The sequence below is a fragment of the Apodemus sylvaticus genome, chromosome X, assembly GCF_947179515.1.
Source record: "Apodemus sylvaticus chromosome X, mApoSyl1.1, whole genome shotgun sequence".
Taxonomy (NCBI): Eukaryota; Metazoa; Chordata; class Mammalia; order Rodentia; family Muridae; genus Apodemus; species Apodemus sylvaticus.
The window spans coordinates 90711540-90732001 of record NC_067495.1 but is presented as its reverse complement, the minus strand read 5'-3'; the positions used below and the strand labels follow the sequence as shown (position 1 = coordinate 90732001).

The following is a 20462-nucleotide window of genomic DNA, read 5'->3' as shown; positions in this document are numbered from 1 at the left end:
GGCAGGCTAAGAGAATGTGACTGACTCAATGTAAACCCTTATGTTATTGTGAAATGAGTCTCAAAGCCCATGTGAGGAGCCACATCCTCATGTATGAAGACAGTCTGTTTTTATGAACCACTATACAAGTACTTTTTAGGAAGATGTGCTCTTTAAAACTGTGCTAGGCAGAAACCAGGGTATTAAAACACTAGCAGAGTTTAGCTGAGGCAGATTGTTCATATGGACTTGGGCACAAATGTCATTTTCAATATTTTACTGATGCAAACATGGTATGCAACCAGCCTGTCTTTTCCAATTAAGAAGTATGAATTCAATTTGGTGTTTAGGCTCAGTGAAGCTTCAGGATGCTTGGCTATGTCTTGAGAAAAGCTAGTCTCATGCTCAGCTGGAAGCCCTACTGCTAAAAGTCTTAAAGATGAGAAAACAAAATATGGTGATTATGTGCTGGTCTTCAGCTGTCTCATTTTACTGTAAACATCATTAAACTCTTTTGTTTTGGTTTTCTAACTGAATCCAAAAAATGCCTGATTCAAAAAACAAAATGTTTTTCATGGAAAAAAATTTAGCCAGTGTAAATTCTATTAAATTGTCTAATCCATTCCCTCCTCAGGAGATTCAAGTGTCAAAGACTGTAATATAGAGAGGTCACTTCCAATTGTACCCTGCTTCTTTCCTTAATTGGCGAGTGGTGACATCTGCAGAGATAATATACTTTCTGGGAAACCTTACTATATGACTGAGGATGAAAAAAATTAAACATTTATATAGCTGAAACAGAGGCAATTTAATTCTCAGAGGATGCAGACAGATATATATCATTTCCTACTCATGTGTATCTCAAAGAAAGGCTTTCTTCATTTAGATCAGAAAGGTTTTCTCTTAGATGCTCTCTAAAATGAAATTACTTCAGGAAAGAAAATCGCTGTAATTGATTCTCACTTTATGCCTGGATAGACCAACATCTGTTTTAATTTTTTGTCACATTTCTCTAGGAAAATAGTATCAGTGGGTTGCAGCTAGATGTTCTGGATATTTCTTACAAATGGGTTGCCTTACGTACTGTGTAGATTGAATAACAGCAAGAATATTAGAAAATGAATATGTGACAGTATCCAAAGACTCTCTTACATAAAAATTGATGATTTTACACATACTCATGCACATAGACACATTTTTCCTTGCTATAGCATTTTGGCAACATCTTTATTTTGTGTATTTGATTTACAAGCTTACAATTTTATTTTTTATTGTTTCTGCAATGGTTAAACTTTGAACCAGCACTTAAGCTTGTCCTTTTGAGTTTGAGTGACAAAAGAAATTGTACTCTTGTTTAAATCTTAATCTTTGCCTTGTGATACCAACAACTTCTGATGATTTTATAATAATACATAACTGTGTATTCTAAGCCAACGTCAGGTTTTTTGGAAGAGTGTTCCACCTGCTAACTTGGATTGATTATTAGTACTCAAAATAACAAGAAAAAAAACCCAAACCCAAACCCAAACCAACCAAACAACTAAAGAAAAACAACAAAACAACCAATGATTCCAACCATTTACATTTTATAGTATTTATTGTCTCAAAACTGCATTCATGTATGTGTATTTTATGCTAAGGCTCACTAGTTAAAATATACTCACTAGAAGAATTTACCATACATTCGTGATCTTGAACTCTTCAGACAGAACTCTGAATCTGATACTTCTTTTTATTTGTGAGAACCATTGTAACAATATGCCAAATACAACCCACGGAGGGTATAAAGGCCCCTGTAGTGGGGGAGTTTGGCTCATCTTAGATGTTGTAACTATGGGTCTTTCTTATGACATTTCTACTTTCAGCATTAGCATAACTCCTTTCTCTGTCCATGTGGGAATGTGTATTTGGTGGGAAATCCCAGGAATGTCAAAATAAAAAGGATTTTTATGTACCCATTTTTTTGCCTTGTGCTGGCAGAAATGGCTTGTTATATGACCTCATTGTATTGTCAGCATTTAAGATGGTGCAGATTATATTTGGTTCACTCCCTTTGAGAGACACTGGAGTCCTAGGCTTCATTGAACTGCCTTAAGTACCTTCAGTATTTGTTTTTATAACTTTGCTACAGCATGTGAATGCTCAGTGTGAATGACAAGGGGATTTTCTGTCTTGAGTTAAAGGCCCAATGTTTTAGTTTTTAGTAGCTTTTCTGTGAAAGTCCTCCTAGGCACAGAAACTCTAGAATTACTATGTTCAGTGAAGGAAGGAGACTATTTAAAAGACTTTCAAATTCAAAGGACAAAACCCAGATGTTTAGTCACTGGAGAGTTTGGATTGTGTTTTGATTACTTCACAAAAATATATCTGTGATCTGGGTCAGAATGCCAACGAAGGGATGAAGAGCTTCTCTGCTTTCTACATCACTCTAAACCATGGCATCTCTCTTAACAAGTTTGAAACCAGGTCAGTAGGTAGGTATACTTGTTGAGCTTAATTCCCTGGTTGCCACAGAACTCCAGCTTTATTTGCTGTCCATCATGCCCATAAATTAATATGGCTTGTGTAGGTTTGTCCCCAGTCCTGTGAATCTTGTGATTTCCTGGAAAAGAAGATGTTCTTTAACCTAAGCTTTCTCTTGACTCACTATACTGTTTAGAATATTATCTCTCAATTGGTCTCAGAGCACCTTGAGAACAAGTGTTACCATATTTGGCAACCTTCTTTTCTGACTTGGCTCCAGGGGTGCTTTGATACTGAGCTTGGACATCAATTGGACACAATCACGCCTCTTAACCAATTCATTCCCTATCTGATTTTATTCAGCAAGTTTACCATTTTCCTGAGAAGATAAGAATATTGACTCCTTAATGCCTAAAATTGGCAATAGGGTAGCGAGCGATGGCTGAGGCTCCTGATTTTGTTGCATAATTGAGGATATTAGCAGATTGAATCTCTCCTTAGCCAATTTCTTTCTCTGAGCTGAGTAGTGCTGGCCTTAGTAGATATCTTGCTTCCCTCTTACTTTTTTTTGCAAAGCCATTTATGGGGATGTGGATATTTCATTATGCTTAAATGTATAATATAGATATGAAACTAAAGTTTATGGGGATCATAGCTTAGAACTGCATACTAGTTCCAAGTAATTTGTTTCAAATCAAACTCAATTTACTTATGATTTTAATTATTGATTATAAATTCATCTACTGAAAAGCTGACTGTAATTGCTCTAATATGCACCTAATTTGGAGTTCACTACAACACTGAGTTGGTTTCCTTCCCATACTAATTGGTACGAAATAGAAGCAATACACAGAAACTTACAGTGATGTTGATCTGCTTTTCACATCCACGCACACCCAGTGCAAGATAATCATTGCTTCATTTAGGGAAGAAGTTTTAACAGGGAAGTGTTAAGTTCTATATTTTGCATAATTTATTTATTTACAAAGCTTGTCACCTAAATATTGCTTAATGTATTTTTTGTGTAAAATATGGATCAGAAGAACTTGGTGTGCACCTACTGTGACTGCTGCTACACCATTGCTATGAAAATGTCCCATAGTCTTCATTCCATACATAGACTAGTGTCTCTCAACCACAAATATAGTAAGATGTTTATACTCAACAGTCTACCAACAGTATGGAATTTCATTGTCTCTAGTCTTTCAATAAAATTAGGATTCAGTGACTGAACATCTTTTTATCTCCTTATCTATCCCCCCTGACTTACCTTTCACCTCACTAAATTTCCAAACACTCATTTCAATTAATCTCTTGGCAAAACAGGGAGTTCTCAGTGGAGAATATTTTGTGACATTGCAAAGCAGTATACTGCTGGGCTCCAGATATTGTTTCTCTGACCAGATGTTCATAGAGTAATTGAAAATTCCATTTTATCAGAATAGCATTTGCTGTCAAAAAGTTTTATCTTTACTTCAACAAAGAGGTTGATTAGATCCCCCTGGACCTGAATTAGCATCTTTGAGGCTAGATATACTGTTTTGCAATTCATGTGGTTATTTCTTTCCTAGTTTTGTTCATATAGAAACTTTTAAAAATATCTTAATCTTCTTACAAATATACACAGTGAAATGTTTAATTACTTGAACATAGAATCAGGTTTACAATGTTGCCCCAGGCAGTATAGTATTTTGATATTAAGTATTATGTAGGCATAAGATATACACAAACACACTAATTCTTCATTCAAAAATTTAAAAAATAATGTTACATTTATTAATTTGCATATATGTATGTGGGTATCTGTATCTGTATGTGTCTGTCTTTCCCTCTGTGTGTGTGTGTGTGTGTGTGAGAGAGAGAGAGAGAGAGAGAGAGAGAGAGAGAGAGGGAGGGAAAGAGAGAGAGAGAGAGAGAGAAAGAGAGAGAGAGAGAGAGAGAGAGAGAGAGAGAGAGAGAGAGAGAGAGAGAGAAAGAGTGTTCAAGCAGTTACAAACATGTTTATGTCAGAGGAGGACAACTTGGGGAAAATTGGTTCTCTTTTCCACCATATGGGTCCTGGAGATTGAATTGTAAAAGCCTATACTGACCCATCTTCCATTCCTCATGTAACAATATTTTTGAGGGCTCATGTGTATGGCTCTGGAAAATGAATGTCTTAACTCTGCTGTTACTGACCTGCTAAAGTACCATGTTTTTACTTTGCCTTATTTAGGGTCTACTGAGATGACTAAGCAATAAAATTATTAATATTATACCAATACAAAAGACTGATAAAAATATTACTTTATGAAAATATCTATTGATTTAATTTGAACAACAATATCAGAAAACATTTTAAAACATACTTGTTCTGAGGTTGAATTTCCTGTTCATCTTAAATTTCACCATAGGATGATAGGATTCTTACTTTGCTGTTAATGGCTATTTAATGACTGCTTCAACTCTTTTTCTAATTCCCTGTGTTAAAAAGTTATTTTTAACTTTGAAGCTAGAGAGAGAGAGAGGTGAGAGGTGGAGCTTATCTTTTTGTCAACTACATTGTTGTATTAGATAATAGGATTTCTATGAAGCATTATTTATATTTTATTAAGACAGTCATTGATTTCCATAGACATTTGCTATAACTAGTGAAATATCTTTGACATTTGCAGTTATTCACTTTTTTACGCTTTATCATCAGTTTTTCTTCATGTAAGACATTTGGAGTAAAACCAACTGATTATCTTCTTTCAAATAGGAAAAGTAGATGTGTGTGTGTGTGTGTGTGTGTGTGTGTGTGTAATACCATAGTATTTTTATATCCGTTTGGAAGTTTTAGTTGTTTCATATTCAAGGTCATTTGTGAATTTACTATTAATACCAGTTAAAATATTGAGTATTCATCCAAAGAATGCCATGTGCTATCTTGATTAGATCACATTATGAATTTCAATGTTTTTAAGCACTGTAAGATATAGGAGGGAGCACAATGAACAATTTAGAGTTTGAGTCTGTAGAAGTTTATGAACCAGTAGCATAAATGGTCCAGTATGGAATAGACTGCCATATGATCAGTGAAGAAATCAATTAAGATTATTTGAACTGGAAAGCAAAATGCATTTTAAAAGATACTTTGGTGAAATAGGATCCCATTGGAAAAATAGCAGGAAGCCCAAGATTGTATGCTAGATAAAATTATGCTCTATTTGGGTGATTTGCTAGGTGAATCTTTTCCAGATGTTGCATGCAAAAGGAAGTTCTGTAGGCTAGGATGAATACATATATTGCCATTAGGGTAACAGACAAGAGCAAAATCAAAATGATGGCTTCTTAATTTTTTCCACTCTTGATTTATTTCTCCTGTAAAAATGTTTCAAGTACTTGAAGTATATATGTGCACCAAATACATATATAAGTAAATCATTTCCTAATAATAAATCATAGTGAAACTTATTTTAAAAATATATCTTTGTATATGCATACCTCTACCATGTATTAAATATGAAAGAAAATTTGTATATGAATAATGAGAATTTGCTAATTTATTTTTGCATAAAGAGTTAAATATTGGATGCATAGTTTATACTGCAGGCTATAGAAACTTAATTTTTTTAAATTTAGTTTACAAATACTATGATTTTTATAACCATCAATGAAGAGAACACTGCTTTGTACAAATACACAGCACAAAATGGCAAAAAGTATTATAATTCTTCAGTATCATATCCTAATCCCAAGACAGAATTCTTTAATTTTTTTTAAAAATGAAAGTTGAGTCAGCAACTCAAATATCACAATATAAAAATAAAGCATTCTAAGACAATATAATTAAAATATACTAATTTAATATATACTGAGGAATTAAGCAAGAAAAATAATAATAACCTTTGTTTTGTGTGATTAAGTCCTGTTGTTTTCTGTAACAACAGTGCAAAAAAAAAAAAAAAAAAAACCACGGAATTTTCTATCATTCAATATTCTGACCAAGGCTTCAGGTTGTGTTATTTGGTATTATGTGGTGCCATGGTATGCACAATGCAAAGTATGCATGTTGTGTTGGAAGAACCAGAGCTGCAATAGTATTGCAGGATTCACCATTAACTAACACTACTCGGAACACCTCAGATTCAGCATGTCTCTGATTCAAATTAATTTGTGGTTGTGGTGGGTCCAGAGATATTTAACTGGTGTCATTTTTCTAGTTACCACATTCAGTTACATGATTCTATATGGGATTGTGACCCATAACTGAAGAGGCCATAGCAGGCTTCACATGCTTAAAAGATGCACTAAAATAGGATGATCATTATTCTTTTTGAAACTCTGCTTTTATATAAACTTATTTCTGTCTACAGTTATAAAACTATGAACCATTATAACTCATTAGGATAGAGAAGCACAAGTCTAAACACAGTGCTTAAATATTTGTATTTTTGAATCTTTCTCCTTTAGTACATTTACTATGAAATAAATATGGGGAATTAAGTATACTAACAGTTTAAGAAGCAATTTAAAGAATACCAGAATTATACAGCATCATTTAGTATGTAGGCACTTGCAAGATGTTTTTTTCTTTTGTCATACCTGTTTTTCAGTCATCAAGATTTAGTTTTTCCACTGGTGTTTTATATCTCTGTCTGCATCATGTGTCTAGTACACATCAAGCCAGGGGAAGCATACTTGATATAGCCACACTGAAAAAGTAAATTTTCTACAAGGAAATATTTTTACTTTTTCTTTATGTAAGGCTTCATAATAAATCTCCAGCTTAGGAAAAAAAATAACAGCACCAAACACCAGGTCAGACAGTGTTTAAGTTGGCCTCTAAGGCAATGAGAAACGTTGCTTGTTAAGGTACTATCTATCCACAGTCCCTTATAGAGATGTTTTCAGAGGTCCTAAATCATCTAGAAGTTGGTCATACACGGCCTTCTAAAACTCAAGGTGGGTGAAAATAACACTTTTTTTTTTGTAACTTGGAAGAATAGTATCTCAAAAACCAATTATTCTGCTAAGTGAATAGAATATAAAATTGTTCTTCACAGTAGGGGGCGGGGGAGATGACTCAGCAGTCAAGAACACTGTGTTCAAGCATGGTGGCCTGACTTTAAATCATCCGAACCTATTTAACAATTTGGGTATGATTTCCCAAACCTGCAGCACTGTCGGTGGTGGGAAGTTGCAGAAACTCAGAAAATGGTTGAAGCTTGCTGGTCACCAGCCAAACTCAAGGTTTACCTTAAGACCCTGTCTCAAGGGAACAAGGCACAGAACATCTGAAATCCTTCTCTTGTCTCTGTGTACATGTACACACATCCCTTCTCACACATGTATGCACAAACACCCCCAAGAGAGAGAAATTAAATAAAGAAAACAGAAAAAAATGTCAATGAAATGGTCTCTAGAGTTATCAAGCATATCTTTTACGGATAGCCACATATGTTGTAGGTGACAAATTCAAAAGGGCATTGTGGGAGATTTAAGGTTTTATGATGACCTTTGGACACCATTTAGAAATAGGCAGGTCAGAGATCCTCTGTGTGCCTAGAGGTATGTTCAAGCTGGCATGTAGCAGAGGTGCCTTAAAAGGCACTGGATCCAGGAGGTGCTAAAGGAGTTTATCAGAAATTGAACTCTGAATTCACACTGCCACATTGAAGAGGCTTCTTGAGAGACTGTCTCTTAAGAATCCCTATAATCAGAAATAATACTTCTACTTGATTATCCTTTCACAAGGTTTGGTAACAGGCAGGCTGCTAAATAAAAAAAATAGACATCATTTAATTGTAAGCTTTCTTGTTTTTAATCTAAGTAATACCCACTTCAAAGCAAGTGAGACTCCTTGGATTCCTGTCTCAACTTAACTGGAAAAGTTTCCACAGGGTTGAAGTTAGAGCTCTATACATAAGCTTATGGGCTCTTCATCAACTGGCTAAGCTCTAGTGGCTTTCTGAACTGGGGCCTAGAACCTAGTCTCCAAGTCTTGCGGGAGTATAATTGAAATCTGGTTTGACTGAAAGGATAATTTATAATGCTGTTTCTTTAAAGTGAAAATCTGCAAGCATACGTTGCTCTAATTACCTGGGAAAACTTGGTAGCCCTAATTGATTATAGCGCGGCAGCTACCCAGGCATTAGTTTGCAGATTCTAATTCTGTGCCAGAAAGCTACTTTCCAACTTCTTTGCTGACATTCTCTCAATCTCTATATTTTTTCTTCCCTTCAGTAGATGTTGGATGACTTGCTTTGCTCTCTGCTCTTAAGTCTGTAGAATTACCAACCTGTGTGAACAACAGACTCTTTCCACTTTAATACATGGGAAGAGGGAGAAGGGGAGAGATGTAGGTTCCAAGATATTTAGACTGGTCAAACTGTTCCAAGCCATCACCACCTGCTGTTTTTAATCATTAATGAGGCTGTCAGTTAGCTTTAATCTGGGAGATGAACCAAAAGAATGGTTTTGATTTTAATTTAATTTAAAAAAGAACTTATTGAAACAACAACAAAAAAAAACCTGCCTCCAGCTTCGAAGAGTCAGGTTGTATCCTGCTGATAAAGCAAGGCAAGCTAGCAACAAAACCAAACTTACTGATATGCAAAAGCAAATTATTTTAAACTCAGGCAACTTTTGTTGTTGCCATGACTAGCCAGAAAATTTAGTTCTTTTAATTCGAGCATTGATTGCATCCCACAGACACGCTGCATATAAATATCTGTTCCATTTTTTTTCTTTCTGGGAGAAAAACTGATGTACAAAACAGTTGAACAGCTGTATTAATGTCAGAATACAAATTGATGACAAAGTCCAGAGTGCAGCACAAAGTACAAATTATTTCTCTGGACTCAATGCTCATCAAAGTGTTTGTACATTTCAAAAAAGTTGAGTGATTATCTGCGAGTTCTCTATTTAAGCCTGAGTTTTTGTATATTGGGTAATTTTGCTTAGTGGCAAAATGAGAACTCAGAAATACAATGCCTAGGCACCAAGTGGATTTCAGAGACCTACATCGAGGCCTTTGTGCGGACTGTCAATGTAGACGGTTTTCTTGTACCTGTCTAAGTTTCACCAAACATTTTCAGATTTATAATTTACTTAAGCTGAAATTTAATGGAATGAAAAGCTTCCATTTGATTTTTTTTTTGATTGTAGAAAGCAGTTCCTTGGGCCCTAGTTGAATCCAGGGTAGGAGTATCAAATCCTAACATGGCAACTAAGCACTTTCTGAACTCAGCTGCTAATCAATCTATTCAGTCTGAACAGAGCCTGAACTACCAGAGCAGGCACCAAGAAACCAACACTTCAAACTCATCATCTCCTATTTCTCTTTTGGTGTTTCCTTTGTGATGCCAAGTAGTAACCCTTCAGGCTTTTTCAAAGAAACACAGTTTACTCTAAGGATTGTGTTAGTATACTGTTTCCCATCGTGAAGGAAAATGACTGGCCATTTAAGTAAAATTTGAGTGACTGATCTGTATTTTTCTGGCAAGTGAAATGCCAGAAAAGTTCTGTAATCATATAATTTACAATGTTTTCTAAATTCTGATAGTATGGAAGTGGACTTTGATAGTCTCTACCATGTCTACATCTGACATCAACACATGTATCTGTTGATGGTCTGCAGGTCCTATTCCCAGGCTACAGCTGCAGTGAGCCTGCTAGAGCCTGTCTACCCTAGTGTTTTGGACTGAATTTTGAGTAAAGTTAAAATTCTGTTTTGATTCCTGTGTGATAATGAGCCAAAGATGAGTGTTGTTTTTTTGAAAGGAGGAATCATCTTCAAACAAGTGCTCCTTAACTCAAAATGATAGGTTGTCAGGTGGTCCAGCCCACTATTGAAAATACTGCATTTTCATAAAGAAGATTGAGAAGCAGCATTCTTTATCCATGTTAGTTCCCCATTCCACTCTCTGTTTGGTAAGCCCAACACTTGGGAGTAACTATATCATTAAGGAAATATCATTGTGAGAATTTGAAGTGTGTTGCACCCTATCCTTTGCTTATCCTTCTTTAGCACCTCTTAGAGGTTTTTCTTTTGTATTCTAAATAAGAATTATCTAAAACAAATTATTTACAGATCCTGTGGGAGGACTGAATCTCTAGATGAGGAATGAGATTTACAAAGCCAGAGAGTGTCTTACATGATTTTGAAAAAGAGAGCATCTTTGAGTGGAACAATATTAATCATCATCTAGGATCCTTTAGAGCTTAACCCATAGCATTATTGAGTCATTCTGGCATCCTAAATTTCCATTGCCATTAGTATGGAAGATTTGAAACCTTACAGTCTCTTAGAATTATTGTGATAAGCAATGGATACTATAATGTATTATTTATTCTTTACAGCAATTCTAAGTGGTAGATAAACATAGAATTAATAAAATAAATCCAAAGAATGAAAGTCACTTGAAGTGAGGAATAAAGTCAGACTTTCAGTAGACTAAGAATTGTACAGAAAATTAGAATGAGTTGATGCCAGAGCAATGGCATAAGCTCCACATATCTGTGGTTGAAACTAAGATCGACAGGGATATAATGAGATATAATCAAGACTTCCTTTGATATGCCTGATATAAGTAACCCTCATAGGTAAGCCTGAGAATTCTGCTTCTCTTTGGAGTCTTCTAGATACACAGTGCCCTATAAATATAGGGTGTAGCCATTATGATCTGGCTCTAATGAAATCCAAATACTTTAATACTACTCTATAATACTCAAGATCAACATTGCCAGTCTTGCCACACAGCAGGAAAAAAGAGTACAGACTTTATGGAATAGGACAAGTCTAAGTCCCAGGTTAAGCTTTGATAATTGATGACTGTGGTCCTCAGTTTAGTCACTCATTTTTTTCTCATTTGCAAAATGGGAGAATGACAGGAATTACTTGTCAAGGTAGCTACGAGATGACTCACTTTGACTATTTTCTGACAAATAGTAAGTACCCAAAACATAAACAGAAGATTGAGTCAGTGACCTAGCCTTTCCTTTCTGTTTGATCTCAGAATTTCTATTATCCCAAACTCCATATCTGTGATCCTTTGTGGGCATTGCATTTCATGACGATAGTTCAAATTACAGGCACCAGACCGAAGGAGAGTGAAGATATGTCTTCAAATTCATATTAAGTTGTAAATGAATTTTATTAGATATTGTTCCAAACTGGAGATTATGGAGAAATGAACAGAAGATGACTTTCTAGATACTGTATACAGTCTTAGAGGATGGAACTGCATAGAAAAGGGAGGCCACACAACCTCACAAGTTTGCTCAGTGTTAACAGTGTCGGACATTTGATAGTTATTATATGATTTACTTATTGTGAAATGTGTAGATGTCTGAAAGCTCCATTCCCTATTCAGTCATTTTTGCGAATCATCCCTCTTGAGATATAAAGAGATTGTAAGATATCCATAAATGATATGAAGTGAAGTCCGGGCTAATGTAAATAAAAATTAAAATAAAAATACATATATTCTGGAACCCTTGTGAGGTAAGTAAATATCTGTTTTTTTTTTTATCTTTATCTTTTTTTTTGATAGTGCTGATTCTACTTAGCCTTCCCTGGGTCAAACAATGCACAGCTCAATTCCTAGGATCATCTATATTACTCGTGCCTCATTGCTCTTAAAAGGCTGCTAAGTGGCAGATATCATTGTGATTCTGCTGTTATTGCTGTTCGTACATCATGGTCAGACTTTCACAAAAAAAGGAAAGAAAAAGAAAATACATTTTTCATTTCTAGTTTTCCTCTAAAAAGTCACTCCACAAATAAAGAATATAAATAATACCTTCTGTTCTTTTTCTATTCTATGAATGCACTGAAAAATGCCCAGCTCCTACCTGAAAGGTCATATCTTCTTGCCGTATGAATGAGCTGACAGCAGGTCTATGGCGATACTGTCATCTGAGAAATGATGGGGATTTATGTTTCTCTGGATTTTTTGCCCTTTTTTTGTAGTGTAAAAAAGTGAATTTGTTAATGATTGAAAAAAGAAAACCTTCAAACACGGGCTCTTAAAATCTCAGGAGAGAGCCATTTGTATCAATGAAACAATAAATGAAAAAATAATTCCACCCTTGCTTTTCTTAGAGTTGCTTGTCATGTATTACTTTCAGTTAGTTGGCTCATCCTTACTGGTTCTATGCTACTGAATCTAGCTAGCAGGCTGCAATTTTGCAGCATAAAGTATTTTAGCCTGTGAAAGATCTTATGATGTATTTTCATTTGTCAATATGCAAATTGAAAGGAGGGACAAAAGAGAACTGTGTACAATTAAGGCTCTGCACAAAGAGCTTAAAACGCAGCGGTCAGCACCATGGTTTTTAAAAAGGCTGATTCATTGCGAAAATCATGTTCCTTTCATAATTTGACATCCCCTAATAAATGTATCTGAAAGTACATAACTTCTCTGGACCTAAAAGTCTAAATCTATATGCTATATGGAAAATATTAAAAGTAGTACCTAATCTAATTTTATAGCATGTGATTCAGTGAGAGCAAGGACTTGAAATCACCATAGTAGCATTTGTTTACCATGTTGCCTTGGCTAAGTCAATAGTCTCTCAAAATTTCAGCTTATATGTTTGTACGGTGGGATGATGAGCAGTATGGCTAGGATCAATAACCATGGTGACCTTTATATGTATCATACCTCTTGCTGCTACACTATAATTATGAATCAGATTGCTAGGTTGCCTCCCCTTTGGGCCCTTCTCTTTCATGTCCTGTTGGCCTGAGTGCTTTCATCTCGGTGTGATCTCATTTACCAAGGAGGGCACTGGTTGACCTAAGAATCGGGGGCTTCAGGTTCTCATTACATTCCAAAAATTAATAGCTGTGTGACTATAAACATACAATTTGCCTGCCTGGATTTCACATCTGTATAATGCAGGGTATTGGTAGAATTTGCCAGGGAGCTAGGTGGTGAGAATTGAATGAGATGGTAGTATATGGCAAACATTTAACACAGTACCTATTCTTTAGTAGATACCCAAAATGATCCTGTTGGGTCATTCCTCTTATCATATTGCACTTTATAATATGGGTAAAATAGAAGTCCTATGAGTAGCCTTGCTTGACTAGCAGGCTGTGCTGATTTCTTCTTTACCTGATCCTCTCTTTCAGTACTTAAGTGCATGATTTTTTTTTGCCATGCTAATTCTTGGCTTGCCTGTGTTTTTCTAATGCAGGAAGAGAGAGGGGGGTTGATAATTGATAAGGTCCTTCCATTGCTGAGCTTTCTTTTATCTGATTTTGGGTTCAGGGCACAACCTTTTCAGATTCCTGAGCACATAGCCATTTGCCAGTGGGTCTGTAATGAGTGCCATATTCAAGTTAACAGATGGTATGGTGTGCTTGCTTTGAGGGGTAATTGTTCTTTCATCTTAATTTCCTCCCTTTGGCATTCATTTGTTGGAAGCAGCTCAATGGCAATGTCATAAAGCTTGGGGTAAAATTCAAATTGAAGTAGCAGGTTACTTGTCTATCAAAAAATACAGTTAAACTAAAAACTGTCGAAGGTCTACCAAAGAGGAGGCTTTTAACCCTGGTATTAGGGAGCAAATAAGTCTTAAGGGTACAATGGACTTAATTGTCAGTTCATTCCCTCTTTCCTAGTTGTTAACTGTTTCTGTTTTCCTTAAAGATTAAGACAACTCCTGCTTGCTTAGCAGGTCTCACCTCTTACAGTTCATCTGTTCTTCTGAAACTAATACTCCAAGCCTTTTCTTCTATGGGGCCACTGCTGTCTTAACTGAAGTCTCTCTCTCCCCTCTCCTTTGCACTTTTACCCTGACATATCTTGTTTAGGTCTTCATCCAAGCACCCTCTCTACAGATTAGCCTTGTTCTGTGCTCTTTCCTTTGAAGAACAACTCCATATACTTTACATTTATAGGAAACAGAGATACAGTCAATGACATTGAAATTTTTGATCAGTTTTCCTGATTTAGTTATATTTTGTCCTTTATTGAACATTTCTGTGGCTTTCTTCAGACCATAGAGTTCACTTCCTTACTACTGCTTCCAGTTTCCCATACAGGTCATAGGTGATCAGAAATGATCAAGTATTCATCAATCCATTCTCTAAACACTACTCAACAATGTAAGTCATCTATCAAGGTTCATTCCTCAGGGAAATTCTCATTTATGCCCTTATTCTAGAGATGCTAGTTGTGAAATGATTTACTGTAAGAAAACACAGATTAGAAGAAAGTTTCTGCTTCCTACATATGTGACTCCAGGGAATTGTTTTGCCACTTGAATTCTCAACGTCTACTGTGTTGGCAGGAAGCTTTCATTATTGGTATGAAGGGACTCCTCTAGTTTGGAAGACATTTTGCTTCAGGAAAATACAGCAGAACTTTACTGATGCTAGAAAGATCAGGGAATAAGAACTGTTGCTATGAAATGAAGGAAAGAATGGGTGTGCTTTAAGTACCCCAAGGGGCATGCTTGATAGGACTAGGCATATCTACAGATTTACCATTTCCTGGCCTTTCACTTTCTTATATTTTTGGTTGGATCCTTCCTTCCTTCCTTCCTTCCTTCCTTCCTTCCTTCCTTCCTTCCTTCCTTCCTTCCTTTCTTTTTTCTTTTTCTTTCTTTTTGACTTATTGGAGTACAGGTTTTCTGAGGGATAGTCATTCTAGATTTCCTTTTGTTTTATTGATAAAAGATCTTGTTCTGTATAGCTCAGGATGATTTTTGTATCAGCCTCTTTAAAGCTATGAATACAGGCATGGACTACCATGTGGGCTTTATTTGTATGCAATAGTGTATATATTGGTAACTTGGAAATGACTATTTCTCAATGACAATATGAAATTACTTTTCACATTGTTAAAACATACAACAGTCATCTTGAATTTGTAAATCATCATTATTGTGTTATTCCCCCCTTCTATTTGTGTTTTCTTTGTTTTTTGTTTGTTTTAGTTTTGTTTTGCTTTGCTTTGCCTTCTGCTGCTGTTGTAGCTGTGGAGATAGAGAGAAAGCCCGATTGAAGCACATAGATTGAAATCCTGGATCTGTACTAACTCCCTATACGATCTCCAGCACTTCTTTCTGTCTTTGAGCCCCTCATTCCTTTATGTGTACTGCAGGATCCTTACTGCAGTGATTTAGAGGGGCTCACTGTTGCTAATGTCCTATTTAGCATATAATAGTTTATTTAGCATTAAAACATTATAAAGCTCTAAGGCTGAGCTTTTCTGTTTCTAAAGAAGAAGACATGTCAGGAAATCCAACTCTTAGTTATGGGCCATTAGTATATAAAAATCCTTCCATTATATTGTAAGGGACATGGGGTGAAAATCGGTCAGTTTAAGTTGTGTTAACTTGTGTTAACTAAACATTGTGAGATTCTTGCTCCTCTTTGGCTTTTGTTTGCATGTGTTTAGCTGTCAAATGTGTGTATTTTTGTGGAAGTGGTCCTCTTTCTTTTATACATCCAATTCATGTTCTCATCTTCCTCCACCATTTCTGAATAGTTCTCAATTTTCAACTTAATTAGGTCTTTCCCCTAAGTGAAGCATGCAGCTGTTTCCCCTCTGATGCTTTGGCAGCTGCCTTTCCCAAAATGGAATGATTAGCTCCTTCCTTTGATTTATTAAGTGGCCATTGGTTCAGGACTCCTAGCCCATTTCCTGTATGTTATACCTATCAAAATTCTATGGCCAGAGTTGCTCCAATTTATCTTGGGGGTCTTTCAGTCTTCTGGGAGTTTAATACATATGGTATCTGGGCTTTATCAGTCTTTCGGGACTGCATTTGTTACTATTCCCAGTGATTACATTGCTTAGCCTTTTGAGATAGTTATCTATGTGGATAACTTAGCCTATTGGATAAATAGAGGATAAGACATCATAAATATATTTTGTCCTTGAATTAAATGGGCCTTATTTGTCACAGGCTCTCTTCTTTTATTTTAAAGGGCACTCTTCCCTATCCATCTTTCTGTTTTAGTTATATGTACCACTATTTAAGAAAGTGATTGCTGTTTTTCGATAGGCATTTTGACTTTACCTATCTTACTGGCCTTTAATTTATGTTTTCACTTTCATTATTGGGATATCCACTTATCATGCCTTTCTCTTGCATTCACAATATAAAGTCAACTTTCCTGTTCCTTCCCACCTCTCTTCCCAGAGTGTATGCTCTGGGCTAATCAATGGGAAAACATTCTATACTTCCAACTTAGTACTGTCTTTATAAGTGCATGTGATGCAGCCTCTTTTGTTTTCTTATCCCAAGTGCCTCATTCAATTTAATTCTGCATACTTAGCATCTTAGGCATTTTGTCCATATTTCCTGTCTGAAGTGTATTTTTTGAATTTGAACACATTCTTGGTGTATGTGTTTCCCTCCCTTAAATGATGAGATCTGTAACAAAGATATTAGCTCTGTGCTCAGGAAGAAAGGACAGAACACGTGAAAGAGCATTGCTCATGGTCTCTGGGGGATGCAAGGCCCAGCGTTTGAAACAGTTGTGTGCACAGTGTAACTGTATCTGTCTTCCTGCATTATGACTACATTTGGCAGCTCGAGCATCAAATACTGTTCGTCCTGCTTAAGTTTTCATCCTTCTTCCTTCTACTGGCCCTTCTACTCAGAGTCCTCCCTGTACTCATCTCCTTTACTTGATTATTTCCTATTAGCCACTAAAAAACTTACTGTTTAATGCTCTGTTTCTAGGGACTTGTTAAACAAACTACTCTCCCCTTTGCAAGTAGCACTTGCGTTGTAATGTGAATACAACTCAAACAAATAACCTTGGTGGCATTTGTGTCATCAGTGTAGCCTAATGTGATAATGTCTTTAGAGGTGGTCTTTCTTTTCTTTGTATTCCACTAGTACTTGGGTACATAGTAAAGGATGGAAGAAGCTTGGGCTCCACTGGTGCCAAAGAGTTAGGGTTTTCTCTACATGTCTATAATCATACCTAAGGTGTATTGAATTCTTCCACACTGCTAGATACTCTTTTTAGCTCAAGTTACTTTTCTTTTCTTTTTTTAATTATTCTACCTACCCCCCAAAGCTCAGTCTTATTAGTCTTTTATTCCAGATTGGAAAAACTAATTCCAAGAAGCCATGGTTATTTTAAGTAACTTTCAGGAGAGTAACATAAAGTTTTAGAGCTTGGACTGAGAGGCACATTTCCTCCTAAGCCCACATTCTTTAGACCCTTTGCTAGACTGCCCTTAGGAAGAAGCAGGTTTTCCTTTGCTCCAGTCACTTTGACTGAGAAAAACTGCCTTCTGATGTTATGTGGAGGTGTAAACTTCCTCTAGGTATGAATCAGGTTATGTCATGAGCTGCTCCAGTAAATATGGTTCATGGCTCTTTCTTTCTTGAGAGAAACTTGCCTTTGGACAAAGGGTTAGAACAGAAATGTTTGCCTTTTTTTTTTTTTGTAGCTAAGCAGTTTGCAATCTTCAGTACTTTCTGTGGCTTCAGGCTCTCAATAGACATACTGTCAAACTATGATCAAATTTATCCCTTCTCTTTTCTTTACCTTAGGGATGGGTGGGGCTGGGGGAGGGCGCTTCTTGGCATTGGTGAGCAAGAATATGACAGATTTCAGGTAGGGGTTCTATGAAGGGGAGAACAGACTCATCTATACTCTCAAGTGTCAGGCTGGCAAGAAACCCTGCTTCAGTAAAGCCATTTACTCTGTCATTTTAAAGATAATGATAAAATGAACTTTGAAGTGGGTGGTCGTGTTTTCTGGTACTATACTGGTGTTCCATCTGGAGGAAGTTATCATTGACTGCTGCTTATTTAGGAGCAGATAGAAAGCTTCACGCCTGTGGGCTGCTGCAATCATGATAATGAACATTCTGTTCAGAAGGGGAGCATTCAGACTCTTTCCCAGTAGTCCTTATCATGACACTGGGAATTTAATACATTCATTTATTCTTCTTTCAAGAAATGGGATTAAATTCCAAATGGAGCAAGGAGCAGCCTTATTCTTCTTTGCATGATTTTCGAGGGCTGTGCAGTTCCAGCTGTGTAAACATGATTGCAGAACTTAGGTATTGTCTAGTGGGGGAGGACTGCAATTTGGGTGAGGCACACCATGGCTGGGATGGAGCCAGACATTCTTCCACCCACTTTAGTCCACACCCTGCGGGGTCGGCTTGCTCAGCTCCTGGAGTCAGAAGTGAAGATGGGGCAGCTGGAGTTAATTATACTGCTTTATAGCTTCATATCAGTAGGGGATGAGAACTAGGCTAGGGTTAGGAAAATCTAAAATCATATCCTTATGATGCTGCACTTACAACAGTAGGAAACAAAGAAATGGCAGACATTGGTCAAACTAAGAAAATGTAAAATATTAAATACCACAAGAAAATCTAAAAATGCCAGTTAAAACTGCAGTTGAATTTACACTACATTTGTTCTTTGAGGTCACTGGAATGAAGGCTGTTTAATATTTAGTGGATAGGAGAAATGTACTTGTTGTACCCAGTATTTGGAATTAGATATGTTGTTTAAATTATGAATCAGTATATAATCTTACAGATATCTAATATCTGGGCATTATCATTATGAAATAAATGTGATTTCTTCAAAATAAATACAAATATTATATGACCTGTAATCCTTAATCCATGCCTCTCTCCCCAATTGCATAGGGAGTTGGCTCTGCTCACTTCAGTAGTCTAAGTTCTAGTCATTGAAGAGGCGCATAGGCATACGTATTCCTGAACTTTCTGAGGATATGGTAGCTTTAATGACCTAAACTTTCCATCTTGTTATTCGGGGGATGCAATCAGCAGGTAAAGCAATAATAGCTGGATTCCTAACAGGTGTGGATTTTAGGACACATTTGTGGTCAGGGAAGAAGGAAAACATTACTTTTTTCAGTGCACTCATGTGGCATGAGCCAGTTGGTGATCTTCATTCTTGATACAACTGGATTTTGAAGGATTTCTTTATGATTTGATCTGAGCTTGCTCTATGAGAAGAAACTAATGGCTGGTGTTACAAACTTGGTTAAGAGCCTATGGAGGAAGAGGTCACAGGCTCTGGGTTGGTGGTGTTACATACTACTGATGCTTTGCTAAATGGACAAATTCTCATTGAGGTATTTCTATTTATACCCATCGATTACTGATCCTCTCTGCCTTAGTCAGAGAAGCTTCTTTTTGTAGTGGGTAAGTGCAGTGACTTATTACTGGTCAAAGTCCTGAGAATAAGTCATGTGGAATACTCATCCCTAAACAGGATATCTGTACCACCCCTCCAAACCCCAGGGAACATCAACAAAAAGGTGGGGAAGAGATGATAAATGGCATAGAGTGGGGAACAGTGCTATGACATGGTCTCTTGTGACATGACAAGGCTATTACAGTTTTGAACACCCAATAACTGTGACTACATTCACAAGACCTTCACATACCAAAAATGCATGAAAGCAGGAAGAAGCTGGTTGGGAAGACAGGAGTCAGCAGAAGTGGGAAGGGTGAATAAGACAGTAATGGGGATGGACCTGACCACAATTCATTGCATACACATAGGCTCTTGTCATATATTTAGATAAAAGCATGATCATTTTCCTGAGCCATTCACTTTAAATCAGTGTCTCTCAAAATATTTACAGGATTGGAGGCTATGAATTGAGAAAAAATGCTGAGTTGATAGAGCACCAAGTTTGAGTCATTCTGCAAGTGTTAAAAGGTAGAAAGGTGAAGAAAGTTTAGTAAATTACTGTTGAAGATAAATATTGGAATGTTGGGGGAAATCAGAGACTCACTACACACACACACAGATTCTTTTTTTCAATAGCTGTGGGATAGCAAAGAGATGGAAACATGCCTGCAGAGCACCCAGCAGGAAATATATGGATGGCTCCATCTTCCATCATATTCAACTGGCATGGGGGAAGTCTTGTCAATATTAGCCATGTGTTGCCTCTAGAGCTTCAAACTGGGACACCTATTAAGAGTGTGCTGCATGCTGTAATTGTAGCATATGCAGAGCATCCCATAACATTTAGCTGGCGTATGCCTGTCTGAATCATTAAGTGTGAGCATTAT

The 20462-nt window shown here is 36.5% G+C and overlaps 1 protein-coding gene across 2 annotated transcripts in view; it reads left to right on the top strand.

The window, feature by feature from the left end:
• The window catches only part of Pcdh19 (protocadherin 19), a 98285-nt gene that overhangs the window by 62748 nt on the left and 15075 nt on the right, over nucleotides 1-20462 (top strand). The gene's annotated exons all lie outside the window — the stretch shown is intronic.